Source organism: Arachis ipaensis, chromosome B8, assembly GCF_059453495.1.
Source record: "Arachis ipaensis isolate K30076 ecotype BB chromosome B8, ASM5945349v1, whole genome shotgun sequence".
Taxonomy (NCBI): domain Eukaryota; kingdom Viridiplantae; phylum Streptophyta; class Magnoliopsida; order Fabales; family Fabaceae; genus Arachis; species Arachis ipaensis.
Genome location: NC_142443.1, coordinates 34,952,156 through 34,977,605, shown reverse-complemented (window position 1 = coordinate 34,977,605; position 25,450 = coordinate 34,952,156). Strand labels below are relative to the sequence as shown.

Here is a 25,450-nt window from a genome sequence, read left to right as displayed (position 1 = left end):
AAGCTTATGATCCTGAGAACCCTGCAATAGCAGAGGTAAATTACTTAGGTGAACCTTATGGAAACACCTATAACTCAACATGGAGAAATCATCCAAATTTCTCATGGAAGGATCAAAAGCCTCAACAAGGCTTTAATAATAGTGGAAGAAACAGGTTTAGCAATAGCAAGCCTTTTCCATCATCCACTCAGCAACAGACAGAGAACTCTGAACAAAATGCTTCTAATTTAGCAAATCTAGTCTCTGATCTATCTAAGCCACTGTAAGTTTCATGAATGAAACAAGGTCTTCCATTAGAAATCTGGAAGCACAAGTGGGCCAGCTGAGTAAAAGGATCACTGAAATCCCTCCTAGTACTCTCCCAAGCAATACAGAAGAGAACCCAAAAGGAGAGTGCAAGGCCATTGACATAAGTGCCCTGGCCGAACCTGTGAGGAGAGGAAAGGACGTGAATCCCAAGGAGGAAGACCTCCTGGGACGTCCAGTGATCAATAAGGAGCTTCCCTCTGAGGAACCAAAGGACTCTGAGGCTCATCTAGAGACCATAGAGATCCCATTAAACCTCCTTATGCCCTTCATGAGCTCTGATGAGTATTCCTCTTCTGAAGAGAATGAGGATGTTACTGAAGAGCAAACTGCCAAGTTTCTTGGTGCAATCATGAAGCTGAATGCCAAATTGTTTGGCATTGATGCTTGGGAAGTTGAACCTCCCTTGTTCATCAATGAACTAAGTGATCTGGATCAACTGACATTGCCTCAGAAGAGATAGGATCCTGGAAAGTTCATAATCCCTTGTACCATAGGCACCATGATCTTTAAGGCTCTGTGTGACCTTGGTTCAGGGATAAACCTCATGCCCCTCTCTGTAATAGAGAAACTGGGAATCTATGGGGTGCAGGCTGCTAAAATCTCACTAGAGATGGCAGACAGCTCAAGAAGACAGGCTTATGGACAAGTAGAAGATGTATTAGTAAAGGTTGAGGGCCTTTACATACCTACTGATTTCATAGTCCTGGATACTGGAAAGGAAGAGGATGAATCCATCATCGTAGGAAGACCTTTCCTGGCCACAGCAAGAGCTGTGATTGATGTTGACAGAGGGGAAATATTCCTTTAATGGAATGAGAACTCCCTTGTATTCAAAACTCAAGGATCCCCCTCTGCAACCATGGAGAAGAAGCAGGAAAAGCTTCTCTCCCAGCAGAGTCAACCAGAGCCCCCACAGTCAAACTCTAAGTTTGGTGTTGGGAGGCCACAACCAAACTCTAAGTTTGGTGTTGAACCCCCATATCCAAACTCTAAGTTTGGTGTTGGAGAGTCTCAACAAAGCTCTGCACATCTGTGAGGCTCCATGAGAGCCCAGTGTCAAGCTATTGACATTAAAGAAGCGCTTGTTGGGAGGCAACCCAATGTTTATCTAATTTTTATTTTTATTGTTTTTCATGTTTTCTTAGGTTCATGATCATGTGGAGTCACAAAATAAAGAAAAAAATCAAAAACGGAATCAAAAACAGCAGAAGAAAAATCACACCCTGGAGGAGCATCTGTCTGGCGTTCAAACGCCAGAACAGAGCATAGTTCTGGCACTGAACGCCCAGAATGGGAGCATCCTGGCGCTGAACACCCAGAACAAGCATGGTTCTGGCGTTCAACGCCAGAAATGGCAGCAAATGGGCGTTGAACGCCCAAAATGGGCACCAACCTGGCGCTGAACGCCCAGAGTTGTGTGCAAGGGCATTTTGCATGCCTAAATTGGTGCAGGGATGTAAATGCCTTGACACCTCAAGATCTGTGGACCTCATAGGATAACCTCAGGATCTGTGGACCCCACAGGATCCCCACCTACCTCCACTCACTCTCTTCTCTCTTCTCAATCATCCTCTATTCCCAATAAACACTCTTCCCTATTAACTCTTTACCACTCACATCCAAACACCCACTTTCCTTCAAAATTCAACATCTCTTTCCCACCCAATCCCACCCATATGGCCGAATACACATCTCCCTCCATCTCCTCCATATCTTCTTCTTATTCTTCTATTCTTTCTTCTTTTGCTCGAGGGCGAGCAACATTCTAAGTTTGGTGTGGTAAAAAGCATAGCTTTTTTTTGTTTTTTCCATAACCATTGATGGCACCTAAGGCCAGAGAAGCCTCTAGAAAGAGGAAAGGGAAGACAAAAGCTTCCATCAAGGGTCTATAGCTCAGTGGTAGAACATTTGACTGCAAATCAAGAGATCCCTGAGATACCTCAGGGGATACATTTTCTTTCACACAATTATTGGAAGCAACTAAGGGTGGAACATCAAGAGTACTCCATCATCCTTCATGAAATCAGAGAAGATCTAAAAGCAATGAAGGAGGAGCAGCAAAGACAAGGAAGAGACATAGAAGAGCTCAAGGACATCACTAAGGTGGACTCATTCCTTGTTCTTACTTTCTCTGTTTTTCATTTTATATGTTATGTGCTTATATATGTTTGTGTCTTCATTACGTGATCATTAGTAGTTAGTAACTATGTCTTAAAGATATGAATGTCCTATGAATCCATCACCTCTCTTAAATAAAAACTGTTTTAATTTAAAAGAACAAGAAGTACATGAGTTTCGAATTTATCCTTGAACTTAGTTTAATTATATTGATGTGGTGACAATGCTTCTTATTTTCTGAATGTATGCTTGAACAGTGCATATGTCTTTTGAAGTGGTTGTTTAAGAATGTTAAATATGTTGGCTCTTGAAAGAATGATGACTAGGAGACATGTTATTTGATAATCTGAAAAATCATAAAAATGATTCTTGAAGCAAGAAAAAGTAGCAAAGAACAAAGCTTGCAGAAAAAAAAATAGAAAGAAAAAAAAAAGCAAGCAGAAAAAGCCAATAACCCTTAAAACCAAAAGGCAAGGGCAAATAAAAAGGATCCCAAGGCTTTGAGCATCAGTGGATAGGAGGGCCTAAAGGAATAAAATCCTGGTCTGAGCGGCTAAACCAAGCTGTCCCTAACCATGTGCTTGTGGCGTGTAGGTGTCAAGTGAAAACTTGAGACTGAGCGGTTAAAGTCAAGGTCCAAGGCAAAAAAAAAAAAAAAGAGTGTGCTTAAGAACCCTGGACACCTCTAATTGGGGACTCTAGCAAAGCTGAGTCACAATCTGAAAAGGTTCACCCAATTATGTGTCTGTGGCATTTATGTATCCGGTGGTAATACTGGAAAACAAAGTGCTTAGGGCCACGGCCAAGACTCATAAAGAAGCTGTGTTCAAGAATCATCATACTAAACTAGGAGAATCAATAACACTATCTGAACTCTGAGTTCCTATAGATGCCAATCATTCTGAACCTCAATGGATAAAGTGAGATGCCAAAACTATTCAAGAGGCAAAAAGCTATAAGTCCCGCTCATATGATTGAAGCTATGTTTCATTGATAGTTTGGAATTTATAGTATATTATATTCTTTTTATCCTATTTTGATTTTCAGTTGCTTGGGGACAAGCAACAATTTAAGTTTGGTGTTGTGATGAGCGGATAATTTATACGCTTTTTGACATTGTTTTTAGTATGTTTTTAGTAGGATCTAGTTACTTTTAGGGATGTTTTTAATAGATTTTGTGTTAAATTCACATTTCTGGACTTTACTATGAGTTTGTGTGTTTTTCTGTGATTTCAGGTATTTTCTGGCTGAAATTGAGGGACTTGAGCAGAAATCAGATTCAGAGGTTGAAAAAGGACTGCTGATGCTGTTGGATTCTGACCTCCCTGCACTCAAAGTAGATTTTCTGGAGCTACAGAACTCGAAATGGCGCGCTTTTAATTGCGTTGGAAAGTAGACATCCAGGGCTTTCCAGCAATGTATAATAGTTCATACTTTGGCCAAGAATTGACGACGTAAACTGGCGTTCAACGCCAGCCTTCTGCCCAAATCTGGAGTCCAGCGCCAGAAAAGGATCCAAAACCAGAGTTGAACGCCCAAACTGGCACAAAAACTGGCGTTCAACTCCACAAATAGCCTCTGCACGTGCAACACTTAAGCTCAGCCCAAACACACACCAAGTGGGCCCCGGAAGTGGATTTATGCATCAATTACTTACTCATGTAAACCCTAGTGACTAGTTTATTATAAATAGGACCTCTTACTATTGTATTAGGTATCTTTGGACGCCTGGTTCTTAGATCAGAGGGGCTGGCCATTCGGCCATGCCTGGACCTTTTACTTATGTATTTTTAACGGTAGAGTTTCTACACTCCATAGATTAAGGTGTGGAGCTCTGCTGTTCCTCAAAGATTAATGCAAAATACTACTGTTTTCTATTCAATTCTTCTTATTTTGCTTCTAAGATATTCATTCGCACTTCAACCTGAATGTGATGAACGTGACAATCATCATCATTCCCTATGAACGCATGCCTGACAACCACTTCCGTTCTACATTAGAATTGAATGAGTATCTCTTAGATCTCTTAATCGGAATCTTCGTGGCGTAAGCTAGAATGATGGCGGCATTCAAGAGAATCCAGAAGGTCTAAACCTTGTCTGTGGTATTCCGAGTAGGATTCAATGAATGAATGACTGTGACGAGCATCAAACTCGCGATTGCTGGGCGTTAGTGACAGACGCAAAAGGATAGTAAATCCTATTCCAGCATGATCGAGAACCGACAGATGAATAGCCATGCCGTGACAGGGTGCGTTGACCATTTTCACTGAGAGGATAAGATGAAGCCATTGACAAGGGTGATGCCTCCAGATGATTAGCCGTGCCGTGACAGGGCATTGGATTATTTTCCCGAGAGATGACCGAAAGTAGCCATTGACAGTGGTGATGTATCACATAAAGCCAGCCATGGAAAGGAGTAAGACTGATTGGATGAAGATAGCAGGAAAGCAGAGGTTCAGAGGAACGAAAGCATCTCCATTCGCTTATCTGAAATTCTCACCAATGAATTACATAAGTATTTCTATCCCTATTTTATTAATTATTATTCGAAAACACCATTATCAATTTATATCTGCCTAACTGAGATTTGCAAGGTGACCATAGCTTGCTTCATACCGACAATCTCCGTGGGATTCGACCCTTACTCACGTAAGGTATTACTTGGACGACCCAGTGCACTTGCTGGTTAGTTACACGGAGTTGTGAACCATGGTCTTGGCATCATGTTTTTGGCGCCATTTCCAGGGAAAGAAAGAGCAATGAATTTTACATAATTAAAGTGTAATCACGATTCCGCGCACCAATAATGCAATGAATCATCACTGCTCTTTTGATGGTGACTTCAGAGCGATTGCTAGTGGGCAGTATAGAGCGCCCAATAAAGTCCAGCCAGCCTCTGGCGACTGGTTTGAGATCTCCTCTTTTGAGTTGGTTTGGGACACCATTTGTGTTGGTTGTCCATTTGGCTCCAAGGAGGCATATGTCCTCTAGGATTTTGTCCAAGCTCTGATTTGGTCTCATCATTCTCCTATTAAAGGAGTCTGGGTCATCTTGCAGTTGAGGCAGCTTGAAGATCTCCCTTATTTTGTCAGGGTGGGTGTGAACAATCTTCCCTCTGACCAGAGTTCGATAGTCATAGAATGCGGTTCTAGCTATTCTCTGCCTGTCTGTCTGCCACAGATTAGAGTAGAATTCCTGAACCATGTTTCTTCCCACCTTTATTTCAGGATTAGCTAGGACTTCGCAGCTCCTGTTTCGAATTTACTCTTGGATCTCCGGATATTCGTCTTCTTTCAGATCGAATTTAACTTCCGGGATCACTGACCTTAGACCAATTATTTTGTAGTAATGGTCTGAATGTTCTTTGGTTAAGAACTTCCCTTGATTCCAAAGTGGTTTTGGAATATTCTCTTTCTTGCCTCTTGAGTTGGTTTGTTTTCCCTTAGGAGCCATGATCTTGGTGGGTATTGGCTTAGTAATCACGGATAAATACACCAAACTTAGAGGTTGCTTGTCCTCAAGCAAAAGAAAAGAAAGGAGAAGGATAGAGGGAGAGCCAAGTTCGAATTTGTGGAGGAGAGGGGGGAGGCCAAACGAGGATTTAAAGGGGAGGGGGTGGGTTTTCAAAAATCTTTTAAAAAGATATGATAGAAAATGTGATTTGAAAAAGATAAGTAAGATGGAAAAAGATGTAATTTAAAATTGAAAAGATATGAAAGATATTTGAAAAAGATAGATTGTTCTGAAAATATTGTGAAGATTTGAAAAAGATATTGATGAGTTTGAAAAAAAAAATTTGAAAAAGATAGATTTGTTTTGAAAAAGATTTAAGAAGAGGTTGAAGAAGAATTGAGAAAGATTTAATTTTAGGATTAAGATATTTAAATTTTTTTTTTTTTGGAAAAAAAGTTTGAAAAATGAAAGTATGGGAACATGTTTATGCAAGAAAAATGGATGGAAATATGAAATTTTGAAAAAAAATCAAGTTGGGAACAAAAACTTCCTCCCCTCCACAATCCTGGTGTTAAACGCCCAACTGCTGCTTGTTTTGGGCGTTTAACGCCCATCTGTAGCCTCTTTTGGGCGTTTAACGCCCAGCTGTTGCTTCTGGCTGGCGTTAAACGCCAGAAATCTTTCGTCACTGGGCATTTTTCTGAACGCCTAGGATGCTGCAAGTATAGCGTTAAACGCCCAGAATGGTACCCATTCTGGCGTTTAACGCCCAAAAAGGTATCATTACTGGCGTTAAACGCCCAGTAAATGCTTCTTTTGGGCGTTTAATGCCCAAATATACCTCTTACTGGCATTTTCTTGCCAGTGAGCTCCTTCTCCCTGTTTTGTATTCTGAATTCTTCTATAACCCTGTGAACTTATGTAATTGATTCTTTACTTTGAAGATTATTTATGTTAAACTTGTATAATAAAAAAATGAATAAATAAATAAATAAAAAGCTTTGCTAATGGCTGGGTTGCCTCCCAGCAAGCGCTTCTTTATTGTCGTTAGCTGGACCTTGCTGAGCTTTTAATCTAGCCTCAGCCTTGAGCACTCTTGCTCAACATTGCCTTATAATGCTTGATTCTTTGTCCATTAACAATAAACTTCTTATTAGAATCAATGTCTTGAAGCTCCACATAGCCATATGGTGACACACTTGTAATCACATATGGTCCCCTCCACCGGGATTTCAGTTTCCCGGAGAATAGCCTGAGCCTAGAGTTAAACAGCAGAACCTTCTATCCTAGTTCAAAGACTCTAGATGACAGCTTTCTGTCATGCCACCTTTTTGCTTTCTCTTTGTAAAGCTTGGCATTTTCGAAAGCAGTGAGTCTGAATTCCTCTAGCTCATTCAGCTGGAGCAATCTTTTTTCTCCAGCTAATTTGGCATCAAAGTTTAGGAATCTGGTTGCCCAGTAGGCCTTATGCTCCAGTTCCATGGGCAGATGGCAGGCCTTACCATACATAAGCTGGTATGGAGAGGTCCCTATAGGAGTCTTGAATGATGTTCTGTAAGCCCACAGAGCATCATCCAAGCTTCTCGCCCAATCCTGTCTACGGGTACTTACAGTCTGTTCCAGAATTCTTTTTAGTTCTCTATTAGAGACTTCAGCTTGCCCGTTTGTCTGTGGATGATATGGAGTTGCCACCTTGTGACTAATTCCATACCGGACCATAGCAGAGTAAAGCTGTTTGTTGTAGAAGTGAGTGCCCCCATCACTAATTAATGCTCTAGGGATACCAAACCTGCTGAAGATATGTTTCTGGAGGAACTTCAGCACTGTCTTAGTATCATTAGTGGGTGTGGCAATGGCCTCTACCCATTTGGATACATAGTCGACTGCCACCAGAATATAAATGTTTGAGTATGATGGTGGGAAAGGCCCTATGAAGTTAATACCCCATACATTAAATAACTCAATCTCCAAGATTCCTTGTTGAGGTATGGCGTAACCATGAGGTAGATTACCAGATCTCTGGCAACTGTCACAGTTACGTACAAACTCTCGGGAATCTCTATAGAGGGTAGGCCAGTAGAAGCCACATTGGTGGACCTTGGTGGCTATTCGCTCACCTCCGAAATGGCCTCCATATTGTGACCCATGGCAATGCCATAAGATCTTCTGTGCTTCTTCTCTAGGCACACACCTACGGATTATTCCGTCTGCACATCTCTTAAAGAGATAGGGTTCATCTCACAAGTAGTACTTTGCATCAGTAATTAATTTTTTCTTTTGTTGCCTGCTGTACTCCTTGGGTATGAACCTTGCAGCTTTATAGTTTGCAATGTCTGCAAACCATGGTGTTTCCTGAATGGCGAACAAATGCTCATCCGGAAAGGTTTCAGAGATCTCAATAGAGGGAAAGGATGCCCCTTCTACTGGTTCTATCAGGGACAGATGATCAGCCACTTGGTTTTCTGTCCCTTTTCTGTCTCTTATTTCTATATCAAACTCTTGCAGAAGCAACACCCATCTTATGAGCCTGGTTTTGAATCCTGCTTTGTAAGTAGATATTTAAGAACAGCATGGTCAGTGTACACAATCACTTTTGATCCTACTAAGTATGATCTAAACTTGTCAATGGCATAAACCACTGCAAGCAATTCTTTTTCTGTGGTTGTGTAATTTTTCTGGGCATCATTTAAAACACGGCTAGCATAATAAATGACATTTAGAATCTTGTCATGCCTCTGCCCCAATACTGCACCAATGATATGGTCACTGGCATCACATATTAGTTCGAATGGTAATGTCCAGTCTGGTGCAGAAATAACTGGTGCTGTGACTAGCTTAGCTTTCAGAGTTTCGAACGCTTGCAGACACTCTGTGTCAAACATAAATGGCGTATCAGCAGCTAGCAGGTTGCTCAGAGGTTTTGCAATTTTTGAAAAATCCTTTATAAACCTCCTATAGAATCCTGCATGCTCCAGAAAGCTTCTGATTGCCTTAACATTGGCAGGTGGTGGTAATTTTTCAATTACCTCTACCTTAGCTTGATCCACCTCTATTCCCTTGTTTGAAATCTTGTGCCCAAGGACAATTCCTTCAGTCACCATAAAGTGACATATTTCCCAGTTTAAAACCAGGTTAGTCTCTTGGCACCTTTTCAGAACCAGTGTCAGGTGATCAAGACAGCTGAATAAGTCTCCATATACTGAGAAGTCATCCATGAAGACTTCCAGAAATTTTTCTACCATATCAGAGAAAATAGAAAGCATGCATCTCTGAAAGGTTGCAGGTGCATTACACAGCCCAAATGGCATCCTTCTATAGGCAAATACTCCAGATGGGCATGTGAATGCTGTTTTCTCTTGATCTGGGGATCTACTACAATTTGGTTGTAGCCTGAATAGCCATCCAAAAAGCAGTAATAATCATGACCTGCTAGTCTTTCTAGCATCTGGTCTATGAATGGTAAAGGAAAATGATCCTTTCTGGTGGCTGTATTGAGCCTTCTGTAGTCAATACACATGCGCTACCCTGTAACTGTTCTTGTAGGAACCAGTTTATTTTTTTCATTATGAACCACTGTCATGCCTCCCTTTTTGGGGACAACTTGGACATGACTCACCCAGGGGCTATCAGAAATAGGATAAATAATCCCAGCCTCCAGTAACTTGGTGACCTCTTTCTGCACCACTTCCTTCATGGCTGGATTTAGCCGCCTCTGTGGTTGAACCACTGGCTTAGCATCGTGCTCCAATAGGATCTTGTGCATGCATCTTGCTGGGCTGATGCCCTTAAGATCACTTATGGACCACCCAAGAGCTGTCTTGTGTGTCCTTAGCACTTGAAGTAGTGCTTCCTCTTCCAGGGGATTTAAAGCAGAGCTTATGATCACCAGAAAAGTGTCACCTTCTCCCAGAAATGCATATTTCAGGGATGGTGGTAATGGTTTGAGCTCAGGTTTAGGAGATTTTTCCTCTTCCTGAGAAAGTTTCAGAGGCTCTTTTAATTCCTTTGATTCCTCCAGATCAGGCTGAACATCTTTAAAGATGTCTTCCAGCTCTGATTCGAGACTCTCAGCCATGTTGATCTCCTCTACCAAAGAGTCAATAAGATCAACTTTCATGCAGTCTTTTGGTGTGTCTGGATGCTGCATGGCTTTGACAGCACTCAACTTAAACTCATCCTCATTGACTCTCAGGGTTACTACCCCCTTTTGGACATCAATGAGAGTTCGTCCAGTTGCTAGGAAAGGTCTTCCTAGAATGCGAGTAGCACTCTTGTGCTCCTCTATTTTCAGCACTACAAAGTCAGTGGGAAAGGCGAATGGCCCAACCCTGACAATCATGTCTTCAATCACGCCTGATGGGTATTTAATGGAGCCATCAGCAAGTTAGAGACATATCTGGGTTGTTTTGACTTCTTCAGTTAAACCAAGATTTCTCATAGTGGATGCAGGTATTAGGTTGATGCTTGCCCCAAGATCACATAAAGCTGTTTTGGTGCAATTACCCTCTAATATGCATGGTATCATAAAGCTCCCGGGATCTTTAAGCTTTTCTGGGAAGCTTTTCAGAATGACTGCACTGCATTCTTCAGTGAGGAGAACTCTTTCAGTTTCTCTCCAATCCTTCTTATGACTCAAGATCTCTTTCATGAACTTGGCATAAGAGGGTATTTGCTCAAGTGCCTCTGCAAACGGAATCTTTATTTCAAGAGTCCTGAGATAGTCTGCAAAGCGGGCAAATTGCTTATCTTGCTCCTCTTTGCAGAGTTTTTGTGGATAAGGCATCTTGGCTTTGTATTCCTCAACCTTGGTTGCTGCAGGTTTATTTCCTACAGAGGTGGTTGGAGAAGCTTTTTTAGAGGGGTTGTTATCAGCACTTGTGTGTGTCTGATCCCTCACTGGCGTTTGAATGCCAGGGTTAGAAGCTTGATTGGCGTTGGACGCCAACTTCTTACCTGTTTCTGGCATTTGAACGCCAGAACTGACCTTCCATTGGGCATTTGACGCCAGCTCCTTGCCTATTTCTGGCGTTTGAACGCCAGAACTGTGCGTGGGATGGGCGTTTAATGCCAACTTTGCATCCTTTTCTGGCGTTTGAACGTCAGAGTTGTTCCTCTCTGGGCTCTTACTGTCCTCAAAGGGATTTTGGATAATATTTTGCTCATCCTCTGTCAGTTGTTCTTTTTTTGGCTTTCTGCTGCTCTGAAGTGAGGTATTTAATGTTTTCCCACTTCTTAATTGAACTGCCTAGCACTCTTCTGTTATCTGCTTTGATAACTGCTGTTTTGTCTGATTCAATTGTGCTTCCATATTTTTATTAGCATTTTTAGTGTCTTGTAGCATCTCCTTGAATTCTGCTAGCTGTTTTGTTAGAAAACACAATTGTTGATTGAGTTCAACAACTTGTTCTGGAGGACCAAGTTCAGTAGACACTGCCTTGGCTTCTTCTTTTATGGAGGACCCACTACTTATATACAGATGCTGATTTCTGGCAACTATATCAATAAGCTCTTGAGCCTCTTCAATAGTTTTTCTCATGTGTATAGATCCACCAGCTGAGTGGTCTAGAGATATCTGAGCTCTTTCTGTAAGCCCATAGTAGAAGATGTCTAATTGCACCCACTCTGAAAATATTTCAGAGGGGCATTTCCTTAGCATCCCTCTATACCTCTCCTAGGCATTATAAAGGGATTCATCATCCTCTTGTTTAAAGCCTTGGATGTCCAGCCTTAGCTGTGTCATCCTTTTTGGAGGAAAATATTGATTCAGAAATTTGTCTGATAACTGTTTCTATGTTCTTATGCTTGCTGTGGGTTGGTTGTTTAACCACCTTTTAGCTTGATCTTTTACAGCAAACAAAAATAGTAACAGCCTGTATACATCCTGATCTACCTCCTTGTCACATACTGTGTCAGCAATTTGCAAGAATTGTGCCAGAAACTCAGTGTGTTCTTCCTGTGAAAGACCGGAATACTGGCAGTTTTGTTGCACCAAGACAATGAGCTGAGGATTTAGCTCAAAACTGCCTGCTTTAATGGGAGGTATACAGATACTACTCCCATATGCAACAGTAGTGGGATTAGCATATGATCCCAGAGTCCTTCTGGACTGTTCATTTCCACTTAGATCCATGATGGATAAAATGAATTGATATGAATTGCAAAGAAAATATATTTTTGTTTTTTTTTTTAATTTATTGAGGTAGAATAAACCAAATTATTAAGATAAATAAAAATAATAAATTAAAATAAAATAATTAGAAATTAAGATGTAAATTTCGAAAACCAAGAGAAAAATAAATTTGAAAATGAAAATAATTGCTTAATTAAGAAGATTTGAAAAACTTTGGATATGATTTTTGAAAAAGATTTTGAATTTTGAAAAGATTTGATTTTTAAAATAAAAATCTGAATTTTTAAAAATAATTTTCAAAAATTCAATTTAAAATAAAGAGAAAAGATATTTTTGAATTTAATGAGGAAAGAAAAAAACAACAAAATGACACAAGACTTAAAATTTTTAGATCTAATGCTCCTTGTTTTTCAAAAGTTTTGGAGGGAAAACACCAAGGAACACCAAACTTAAAGATTTTAAGATCAAACCACAAAGAAGCCTCAAGAACACCTTGAAGACTCACAAGAACATAAAAAGAACACCAAACTTAAAACTTTTTAGAAAACTAAAAATAAGTTTCGAAAATAAATAAGAAAAATAACAAGAAAACACCAAACTTAAAAGTTTGACATGAGATTTAATCAAAGAAAAATTATTTTTGAAAAAGTTTTAAAAGGAGGATTCCCAATTACCAAGAACATAAGCACAACGCTCTAGCCAATTGAGTTATAAATTTAAAGTGTTTTTTTAAAAAAAAAGTATTTAATGTATATCAATTTTTTTGAATACTGATAATTTGAAAACGCACAAAAAAAACAAGAAAAGACATAGAACAAGAAAAACTAAAGATCAAACAAGAAAAATAGCAAGAACAACTTGAAGATCAAGAAAGAACAATGAGCACAAATTTCGAAAATTTAAAGGAAAATAAAAGCATGCACTTGACACCAGACTTAAAATATGAATTTAAACTCAAACAGAAAAACTCAATTATTAGTTTATAAAAATTTTCGAAAAATTTAAAAAGAGAAAATAAGGATTTAAAAAAAATTTCAACCAAAAACAATAATAGAAGACGCAATTTTAGTGACTCTAAACCAAAAAGATAAAATTTTCCTAATCTAAGCAACAAAATAAACCGTCAGTTGTCCAAACTCGAACAATCCCCGGCAACGGCGCCAAAAACTTGGTGCACGAATTGTAAATCACACTTTTCACAACTCGTACCACTAACCAGCAAGTGCACTGGGTCGTCCAGGTAATCACGTAAGGGTCGATCCCACGGAGATTATCGGCTTGAAGCAAGCTATGGTTATTTTGTAATTCTTAGTCATGAAATCAATGATAAGAGTGATTATATTTATGAAGAGTAAAAAGCATAAATTAAATAGTACTTGTTATGCAGTAATGGAGAATAGATTGAGGTTTTGGAGATGCTCTGTCTTCTGAATCTCTGCTTTCCTACTGTCTTCTTCTTCACGCACGCAGGTCTCCTTCCATGGCAAGCTGTATGTTGGTGGATCACCGTTGTCAATGGCTACCATCCATCCTCTTAGTAAAAATGGTCCAAATGCGCTGTCACCGCACGGCTAATCATCTATCGGTTCTCACTCATGTTGGAATAGGATCCATTGATCCTTTTGCGTCTGTCACTACACCCAGCACTCTTGAGTTTGAAGCTCGTCATAGTCATCCCATCCCAGATCCTACTCGGAATACCACAGACAAGGTTTAGACTTTTTGGATCTCAGGAATGGCCCCCAATAGTCCTAGCCTATACCACGAAGACTCTGATCATGAACCGAGAGGCTAAGAGATACACACTCAATTTAAGGTAGAACGGAAGTGGTTGTCAGCCACGTGTTCATAGGTTGAGAATGATGATGAGTGTCACCGATCATCACATTCATCACGGTTAAGTACAAGCGAGTATCTTAGAACAGAAACAAGCGTGATTGAATAGAAAACAGAAGTAATTGCATTAATTCATCGAGACACAAGAGAGCTCCTCACCCCCAACCATGGAGTTTAGAGACTCATGCTGTAGAGATACAATGTAAAATGTGAAAATGTCATAAGGTCCAAAATAAATCTCTAAAAGTTGTTTAAATACTAAACTAGTAACCTAGGTTTACAGAAAATGAGTAAACTATGATAGATAGTGCAGAAATCCACTTTCGGGGCCCACTTGGTGTGTGCTGGGGCTGAGACTTGAGCTTTACACGTGCCTAGGCTGTTTCTGGAGTTAAACTCCAGGTTGTAACCTATTTTGGGTGTTTAACTCCAACTTGTAACCTATTTCTGGCGTTTAACGCAAGAATAGGATAGAGAACTGGCATTGAACGCCAATTTGCATCGTCTAAACTCAAGAAAAGTATGAACTCTTATATATTTCTGGAAAGCCCTGGATGTCTACTTTCCAACGCAATTAAGAACGCGCCATTTGGACTCCTGTAGCTCCAGAAAATCTACTTTGAGTGCAGGGAGGTCAGAATCCAACAGCATCTGCAGTCTTTTTTCAGCCTCTGAATCAGATTTTTGCTCAGGTCCCTCAATTTCAGCCAGAAAATACCTGAAATCATAGAAAAATACACAAACTCATAGTAAAGTCTAGAAATATAATTTTTATTTAAAAACTAATAAAAATATACTAAAAACTAATCAAATCATACTAAAAACTATGTAAAAATAATGCCAAAAAGCGTATAAATTATCCGCTCATCATCCACCCACACTCTTTCATCCATTGAGCAACTCAGATACCGTAGTCATTACTGTTTAGTTAAATGTGTGATTGTACTACTATGTCAGTTTAACCAAACACATAATTCGTACATAACAAACTTAATAGATATGAAAGCAAAATGGATTAGGAAATTAATATTACTTACGAGCCCTTCCTCTATTGTGGCAGGTCAGACAGTTCCACTATATGAAATTTAGACACTCAAGGTACAATGATTTCGCTGGAATTGTAGAAAGATTTGTGTTCTAACATTCGTTCAATGAATATAATCTGTATGACATAATATATAGTTGGATATTGTCTAAAGCAACCAATGTAACTGGTTAATTTTTATTATATGTCTAAAATGATTAGGTTTTTAAAGAAATTAAAAATTATTAATTTGATAATAATGTTAAAAAATGAACCTTAATTTCGAATAAACAAATTACTATTAGCTTACAAACCAAATATAGCAAGGATCTTGAAATACAAACTTAAATCATTATTTCGAACAATGAGATTTTTTTTTGTTATATAAAAAATATTTAAAATTTATAGAGAATAGGAGCTGAAAAATTAATTTTATTGAACAAAATAAGTTTAGGCTACTTACCATCGTTTCAACTGATAATAGCCTACCATAGTTTCTGTCTAGGATTTTACATGAATCAAGCACAAATATTTGTTTCTTTTTAATGTCTACGATCATCAGGAACCAATGGTCATTAAGGTCATTGATCGGGACAAAAATCTAATTATTTACGCAATAATGATGATTGTCAGTCTATGCTAGTAAGATAAACATACAATTTGGATTAAATAAATCATATATGATCTACTAAAAATTAAAGGACTTACCTTTGATAAGCACTCAATCTTCTACATGTAGTGATCTGCAAATTGGTCCCTTAGTTATTTGGGTGGTGTAGACCAGGTAAGTGCTAGTTGCTAATTAATTTGTCATAAAAAACATGAAATCGAATTATTTATATACTACTTGAAAGTTAAACCAAACAAACTATTTACTAAAAATTTTGTTGGAGTATTTATGTACTGAAACTTACCGAAAAGGTTGTTGGCAGAAACCATATGGATGGCAATTTGTTAAGCTTTTTATGCTCTTAAGTGAGAATACAAGCAAGGGAATCTATAACCTACAAACGAATACATTTGTATATTTTTTATTTTATGATATATAACTTTAACAGTTTGTACTTCTCATGTTAAATAAAAAAAAAATCAATATTTACATCTTGGCTAAACTTTCTCTATTTGCATATGATGTACGAGTTGACACCATTACTTCATCCCTATAGAAATACAGATGCAAATAGTTATTTGAGAAATTTGTTATAGCCATAGTATGAAATAGACTTGCAACAAATCGAACAACGTTATGATGATTTACCGATTAACTTGAAACTTTAAATCCGGGCCAAAAATTTAAGCGACACAAGCAAGCTCATCTGTTATTAGAATCATGTCCTCCGGTGGCCTAAAATTCATGGGCATCTACTGCAAGCACAAAGTCATTATCATGTGTAATTAAATAATAAAATTAAAAACAATTTGAGATAAACACTACAAAAAAAGAGTTTAAAATGGCATTTATATTATGGCGGATTTAAAGAACTGCCATAATATTCAAGTATTATGGCATTTTCTGGTGTTGCCATAATTAATTTGCATAAAATGGCATTTTTGGTGATTCTGGGGGTTCTAAACCGCCATCATCAAAGCCCATCATTAAAAAAAAGCCCAAATAAAACCCTTCCCTAACAAAGGAAAATCCTAACCCGAAAATTCATTACTGCTGAAACTAACGCATGCTGCCACCAAAACCAAAAACGAAGACCTGTGCTCTGCTCCGGCGACGATCTGCTCCAGCCACTGCTCCAGTGATGATCTGCTCCAGCGACTAATTCGGCGACGATCTCCTCTAGTAGGTTCTCCTCTGGTGGCGTGTTCTCCGCCGGCTACAATCTCCGTGTGAGAGCAAGGTTGATCTTCTTTCTCTCTCTCAATTTTCTACTGTTGTGTAAAATACCTAAAAATTTGAAATGGAAAATTAAGTTGCAGAAACTTCATAAAACTATGAGATCTGTTGCGTAAGTGTTTCCTCCAACGATCTTCTCCGGTGGCGATCTCCTCTATCAACGCTTCTCTTCCATTGATGAGATCTGTTGTGCAAGTGTTTCCTGTTGCCTTCGAAACTGATGGCGGTGGCGACATCCACAAACAAGCAGTGATGGAGGCCATCAAGCTCGGTTACCGGCACTTCCGACACCGCTTCCATATATGGCTCCGAATAGGCTCTAAGAGAAGCAATTGTTGAAGCACTTAAACTTGGTCTCATAAGCTCCAGGAATGATCTTTTCATCACTTCCATGTTATGGTTATCTGATAACCATCCTTATCTTGTTCTTCTTGCTCTACGCAAATCACTTCAGTAAGATCTTCAACTCTATTCTTTTTGCTTTCTACTGTCTTGAAAAAATGATGTTATAAATGAGTTAACTACTACTTCAGTAAGATCTTCAACTCTATTCTGTTTAACTATTACATAGTTGATTTAAGAAAAAAATTAAAAAATATTTTCGTTCATCAAAAGTAATTTTAATTTATTCGACCTAAAGCAATATAATTTATTTTTGTTGTTTTATTTCTTAAACTTAACAAAATGTCTCAATTGGCATGCCAATAAAAGAAAACAAAACAAACAGCGCTTTCACTTTCTAGAATGAATGAATAATTTTTGGTAATGCATATGCAGGAGTCTTGGATTAGAAGACTTAGATTTCTATCTTATTCATTGGCCAATGAGTGCCAAGCCTGGATTATTTAAAGCCTCTTATCATGATGAAAATGACTTGGTGCCATTTGACTTAAAGGGAGTTTGGACTTCGCTGGAACAATGTCACAAATTGGGCCTTGCAAAATCAATTGGAGTCAGCAATTTTTCTATCAACAAACTTGAACATGTCCTTTCTTTTGCTACAATTCCTCCTGCGGTTAACCAAGTACATATATTCTCCATAAAATTATGCTAAGCCAAGCAAGATTACTACATGTTTTGGTAATGTTGGAAATTGAATGAAAAAGTTGCTAATGTTTGAAGTGTGAATTCAGATGCAAGTTTTGGCAGTGAGTGTTTCATATCTGATCTGTTTAGTGAAAGAGTGAGTATGGACAACACCATCCACCATTTGGTTAGCATTCTTGGACTTGGAGCAGGTCTTTGTTATCAAAAGGTAATTACCAATAAAATTTCTCATTCTTTACAATTATTTAATCTTATTTTTTCCAAAGTAAGATAAATATTAGTTTATTTGAACTAATCAAAGTGAATTAAGATGTCTTTAAGATATCAAGGAACAAAATCCATTTTTTAATTTCATTATAACTAATGCCTAATTATTATTGCATATGTGAGAGAAGTGTGGTTCAGAGATGGTGGCATGTGTTTGAAAAACAGAGATATCAAGTCCTTTCTTGCATTTGAGGGAGCTTCTCAAGGAACTTGATTTTAGGAACACCCCTCTTAATTTGGCTGCTGATGTAAGTACTTCTACTTACCTTTTTCTTTTTGTGATATACTTGTTTGTTTAAATAATGAAATTTGCTCCTTGAAGACTAATATTAATGAAGAGAGAAAAAAAGAAAAAATTATAACGATTAATTAATTAATTGATAGATCTTCTTTTTTTTTTGTTAATGATGTGTGAAGTTTAAGTTTGTGAAACTGACAAAAATAACTCAGGTAGCTGGTGCACGAAATCGTGATCATTCATTCCTTGGTAACGGCGCCAAAAACTTAATACGCACGTTCATAATTTTAGTTCTTTGTCACGACTTTGCACAACTAACCAGCAAGTGTATTGGGTCGTCCAAGTAATAAACCTTACGTGAGTAAGGGTCGATCCCACGGAGATTGACGGCTTGAAGTAAGCTATGGTCACCTTGTAAATCTCAGTCAGGCAGATTCAAATGGTTATGGAGATTTAATAATTAAAATATAATTAAAATAGGATAGAAATACTTATGTAATTCATTGGTGAGAATTTCAGATAAGCGTACGGAGATTCTTTTATTCCTTCTTAATCTCTGCTTTCCTACTGACTTCATCTAATCCTTCATACTCCTTTCCATGGCAAGCTGTATGTTGGGCATCACCGTTGTCAATGGCTACATCCCGTCCTCTCAGTGAAAATGGTCCAAATGCGCTGTCACCGCACGGCTAATCATCTGTCGGTTCTCGATCATGCTGGAATAGGATTCAGTAATCCTTTTGCGTCTGTCACTACGCCCAGCACTCGCGAGTTTGAAGCTCGTCACAGCCATCTGGTGCACGAATTGTGAATCACACTTTTCACAACGCGTACCACTAACCAGCAAGTGCACTGGGTCGTCCAAGTAATACCTCACGTGAGTAAGGGTCGAATCCCACGGAGATTGTTGGTTTGAAGCAATCTATGGTTATCTTGTAAATCTTAGTCAGGAAGTCAATTATGTTTATCAGTTGAATTGTGAATAACCAAGAGAGCATAAATTAAAGGTTACTTGTTGTGCAGTAATGGAGAATATGTTGGAGTTTTGGAGATGCTTTGTCTTCTGAATCTCTGCTTTCCTCTGTCTTCTTGTTCACGCACGCACGTCCTTCTATGGCAAGTTGTGTGTTGGTGGATCACCATTGTCAATGGCTACCTTCCATCCTTCCAGTGAAAACTACGCTCACGCGCTCTGTCACAGCACGGCTAATCACCGGTTGGTTCTCGATCCGGTTGGAATAGGATTTACTATCCTTTTGCGTCTGTCACTAACGCCCAGCCTTTAGGAGTTTGAAGCTCATCACAGTCATTCAATCCTTGAATCCTACTCGGAATACCACAGACAAGGTTTAGACTTTCCGGATTCTCATGAATGCCGCCATCAATTCTAGCTTATACCACGGAGATTCTGATTAAGGAATCTAAGAGATACTCATTCAATCGTATATAGAACGGAGGTGGTTGTCAGGCACACGTTCATGATTTGAGGAGGGTGATGAGTGTCACAGATCATCACCTCCATCACAGTTAAGCGCGAATGAACATCTTAGATAGGAACAAGCGTGTTTGAATGGAAAACAGAAATACTTGCATTAATTCATCGAGACACAGCAGAGCTCCTCACCCCCAACAATGTTAGAGACTCATGCCGTCAGAGAATACAAATTTTAGATCTGAAATGTCATGAGATCCAAAATAAGTCTCTAAAAGTTGTTTAAATACTAAACTAGTAGCCTAGGTTTACAAAAATTGGATAAACTATGATGGATGATGCAGAGATCCACTTCTGGGCCCACTTGGTGTGTGCTGGGGCTGAGACTTAAGCAATTCACGTGCAGAGGCCATTTGTGGAGTTGAACGCCAGTTTTTATGCCAGTTTGGGCGTTCAACTCCAGCTTTTGATCCTTTTCTGGCGCTGGACGCCAGAATTGGGCAGAGGACTGGCGTTGAACGCCAGTTTACGTCGTCTATTCTTGTGCAAAGTATGGACTATTATATATTGCTGGAAAGCCCTGGATGTCTACTTTCCAACGCAATTGGAAGCACGCCATTTCGAGTTCTGTAGCTCCAGAAAATCCACTTTGAGTGCAGGGAGGTCAGAATCCAACAGCATCAGCAGTCCTTTTTCAGCCTGAATCAGATTTTTGCTCAACTCCTTCAATTTCAGCCAGAAAAATACCTGAAATTACAGAAAAACACACAACTCATAGTAAAGTCCAGAAATATGAATTTTTCCTAAAAACTAATAGAAATAGACTAAAAACTAACTAAAACATACTCAAAACTATATGAAATTATCCCCAAAAAGCGTATAAAATATCCGCTCATCACAACACCAAACTTAAACTGTTGCTTGTCCTCAAGCAACTAGACAAATAAAATAGAAGACTAATAAGTTGAGAAGCAATAATATCTCAGAGTTTTTGATTGAAGCTCAGATCCTAATTAGATGAGCGGGACTAGTAGCTTTTTGCTTCTGAACAGTTTTGGCATCTCACTTTATCCATTGAAGCTCAGAGTGATTGGCATCTATAGGAACTCAGAATTCAGATAGTGTTATTGATTCTCTTAGTTCAGTGTGATGATTCTTGAACACAGCTTCTTTATGAGTCTTGGCCGTGGCCCTAAGCACTTTGTTTTCCAGTATTACTACCAGATACATAAATGCCACAGACACATAACTGGGTGAACCTTTTCAGATTGTGACTCAGCTTTGCTAAAGTCCCCAATTAGAGGTGTCCAGAGTTCTTAAGCACACTCTTCTTTTTGCTTTGGACCTTGACTTTAACCGCTCAGTCTCAAGTTTTCACTTGACACCTGCACGCCACAAGCACATGGTTAGGGACAGCTTGGTTTAGCCGCTTAGACCAGGATTTTAGTCCTTTAGGCCCTCCTATCCACTGATGCTCAAAGCCTTGGGATCCTTTTTATTTGCCCTTGCCTTTTGGTTTTAAGAGCTTTTGGCTTTTTCTGCTTGCTTTTTTCTTTTTCTTTTTTTTTTTCTGCAAGCTTTGTTCTTTGCTGCTTTTTCTTGCTTCAAGAATCATATTTATGATTTTCAGATTATCAATAACATGTCTCATGTTCATCATTCTTTCAAGAGCCAACATATTTAACAGTCTTAAACAACAAATTCAAAAGACATATGCACTGTTCAAGCATTCATTCAGAAGACAGAAAGCATTGCCACCACATTTAACCAATTAGAATTTCTTTTATTAAACTCGAAATTTTATTGCTTCTTATTCAAAAGATCTACTATTTTATTCATGTTTAATGATGATGAGAAAAATAAACTATAGCTTAATTGGAGATAAAATCAAATAGATACTAATTACTATTATATGACTTCTAAGGTAAACTTTTTATAAGGACACTGTCACAGAGTTAAGCAGAAATTGGAAATTAACAACCTTTATTCTGGGGGTATGGGGGTTCCTCTGATCCTTGGGAGGCTTGGTATTATAGAAGACTTTTGGCGCTTCAGTTCCCTTAAGTCACGTCCCTGCTCCTCTTGTTCTTTAAACATATGGGTCAGCATTTGACTGTGTTCCTTCTGTTGTTTTATTATTTGCTCCATAGCTTCCTGTATCTTGGTGATAGACGTCTCCAGATATTCCCAATATTCCGCTTGAGGAATCTCTGGGAGGAATTCCTGTGCTCTCTTCTTGATAAGATCCTCCTGTGCTTGTTGTCTCTCCATTGATGCTTTGGTGATTGACTTTTCAATTAGGATATATTCAGTTATTCCCATCTTGACTCCAGCGTCCTTGCAGAGCAGAGAAATCACGCTTGGATAAGCCAACCTGGCCTCTTTTGAATTTTTGTTAGCAATCTTATAGAGCTCAGTTGAAATTAGCTGATGAACCTCCACTTCTTTTCCCATCATGATGCAATGAATCATCACTGCTCTTTTAACTGTGACTTCAGAACGGTTGCTAGTGGGCAACAGAGAACGCCCAATGAAGTCCAACCATCCTCTGGCAACTGGTTTGAGATCCTCCCTCTTGAGTTGATTTGGGACGCCCTTTGTGTTGGTGGTCCACCTGGCTCCAGGGATACATATGTCCTCTAGAATCTTATCCAGGCCAATGTCTGCTCTCATCATCCTCCTATTGAAGGAGTCTGGATCATCCTTTAGCTGAGGTAGCTTTAATATCTCTCTGATCTTGTCAGGGGTGGTATGAACAATCTTTCCCCTGACCATGGTTCAAAATTCGTAGCAGGCAGTTCCAGATAGTCTTTGCTTGTCAGTCTGCCACATATTAGCATAGAACTCCTGGACCATGTTCCTTCCTATTTTCGTTTCAGGATTAGCTAGGACTTCCCAGTTCCTGATTCGAATTTGCTCCTGGATCTCCGGATATTCGTCTTCTTTCAGATCGAATCTAACTTCCGGGATCACTGATCTCAGACCCATTACTTTAAGATAATGGTCTGAATGTTCTTTAGATAAGAACTTCCCTTGATTCCAAAGTGGTTTTGGAACGCTCTCTTTCTTGCCTCTTGGAGTGGATTGTTTTCCTTTGGGAGCCATGATCTTAGTGATCTCGGAAAAACACACCAAACTTAGAGGTTTGCTTGTCCTCAAGTAAAAGAAAAGAAAGGAGAGGGATAGAAGGAGATCGAGGTGCACTTGTTGATGGAGGAGGGGGGAGGCCGAACCCAATTTTAAAGGGGTGGGGGGGTGGCTTGTCGAAAAAAAAGGGAGAGATAAGATAAAAAGGTTGAGTTGAAAAGGATAAGATAGAAGATAGAGTTTAATTTTGAAAAGATAGGATAGATTTTTGAAAAAGATAAATCTGGATTTTGAAAAAGATAATATAAAAAAAAGATATTGAAAAGATTTTAGAGTGAAAAAGATAGATTTGTTTTTGGAAAAGATTTGAAAAGAGTTGGATTGAATTTGCAAAGAGGGTGTGTGCTTATGAATTAAGATACATTTGATATTTTTGAAAGTAGGATTTTTAGAAATCAGGGTTCTTGACATGTTTATGTAAATAAAATCATGTATTGAATCATAAAATTTTAAATTAGAATGGAAATACGTGTGGGATAAATGGATTTGGCTCCTCCCTGTCTTCCTGGCGTTTGAACGCCCAAACACTGCTTGTTTTGGGCGTTCAGCGCCCAAATGCTGATCTCCTGGGCGTTCAGTGCCCAGTTACTGCCATTACTGGCGTTCAACGCCCAGTGGGTGGCCATTTCTGGCGTTGAACACCCAGATGCTACCATTACTGGCGTTCAGCGCCCAGTGGATGCCCATTTTGGGCGCTGAACGCCCAAAATGCCCCTTTACTGGCGTTTTCTTGTCATTGAGCTCTTTTACTCTGTTTTGTGTGCCGATTCCTTCTGTAACCCTGTAAACTTATACAAATGATTCTGTACCTTAGTGTCAGTGAACTTTATATAAACAAATAAAAATAAAAATAGGGCAAAAATGCTTAGAGGATTGATGCCCCATGGCTGGGTTGCCTCCCAGCAAGCGCTTCTTTATTGTCTTTAGCTGGACCTTGCTGAGCTTTTAATCTAGCTTCAGCCTTGAGCATTCTTGCTCAATGTTGCCTTCAAGATAATGCTTGATTCTCTGTCCATTGACAATGAACTTCTTATCAGAATCAATATCTTGAAGCTCCACATAACCATATGGTGACACACTTGTAATCACGTATGGTCCCCTCCACCGGGATTTCAGTTTCCCGGGGAATAGCCTGAGTCTAGAGTTAAACAACAGGACCTTCTGTCCTGGTTCAAAGATTCTAGATGACAGCTTTCTGTCATGCCATTTTTTTTATTTTTCTTTATAAAGCTTGGCATTTTCGAAAGCTGTGAATCTGAATTCCTCTAGCTCATTTAGCTGGAGCAATCGTTTTTCTCCTGCTAATTTGGCATCAAAGTTTAGGAATCTGGTTGCCCAGTAGGCCTTATGTTCCAGTTCCACGGGCAAGTGGCATGCCTTACCATACACGAGTTGGTATGGAGAGGTCCCTATAGGGGTCTTGAATGCTGTTCTGTAAGCCCACAGAGCATCATCCAAGCTCCTTGCCCAATCCTTTCTACGGGTATTTACTGTCGGTTCCAGGATTCTCTTTAATTCTCTATTAGAGACTTCAGCTTGCCCATTGGTTTGTGGATGATATGGAGTGGCCACCTTGTGGCGAATTCCATACCGAACCATGGCAGAGTAAAGCTGTTTATTGCAGAAGTGAGTGCCCCCATCACTGATTAACACTCTAGGGACACCAAACCTGCTAAAGATATGTTTCTGGAGGAACTTCAGCACTGTTTTAGTATCATTGGTGGGTGTGGCAATAGCCTCAACCCATTTTGATACATAGTCAACTGCCACCAGAATATAAGTGTTTGAATATGATGGTGGAAAAGGTCCCATGAAGTCAATTCCCCATACGTCAAACAACTCAATTTCCAAGATTCCTTGTTGAGGCATGGCGTAACCATGAGGCAGATTACCAGCTCTTTGGCAACTGTCACAATTACGTACAAACTCTCGGGAATCTTTATAGAGTGTGGGCCAATAGAAGCCGCATTGGAGGACCTTGGTGGCTGTTCGCTCACCTCCGAAATGGCCTCCATATTGAGATCCGTGGCAATGCCATAGGATTCTCTGTGCTTCCTCTCTGGGGACACACCTACGGATAATTCAGTCTGCACATCTCTTAAAGAGATAGGGTTCATCCCACAAGTAGTACTTTGCATCAGTGACTAATTTCTTCTTTTGTATTCTATTGTACTCCTTGGGTATGAACCGTGCAGCTTTATAGTTTGCAATATCGGCAAACCATGGTGCTTCCTGAATGGCAAATAGATGCTCATCAGGGAACGTCTCAGAGATCTCAAGAAAGGGGAGGGACGTCCCTTCCACTGGCTCTATCCGGGACAGATGATCAGCCACTTGGTTCTCTGTTCCTTTTCTGTCTCTTATTTCTATATCAAACTCTTGCAGAAGCAACACCCATCTGATGAGCCTGGGTTTTGAATCCTGCTTTGTGAGTAGATATTTAAGAGCAGCATGGTCAGTATACACAATCACTTTTGATCCTACTAAGTATGATCTGAACTTGTCAATGGCGTAAACCACTGCAAGTAGTTCTTTTTCTGTGGTTGTGTAATTTTTCTGGGCATCATTTAGAACGCGATTGGCATAATAAATGACATGCAA

The 25,450-nt window shown here is 39.2% G+C and overlaps 1 pseudogene across 1 annotated transcript in view; it reads left to right on the top strand.

Moving 5' to 3' along the window:
- The window catches only part of LOC107613410 (uncharacterized), a 121,454-nt pseudogene that overhangs the window by 43,876 nt on the left and 52,128 nt on the right, over positions 1-25,450 (top strand). The gene's annotated exons all lie outside the window — the stretch shown is intronic.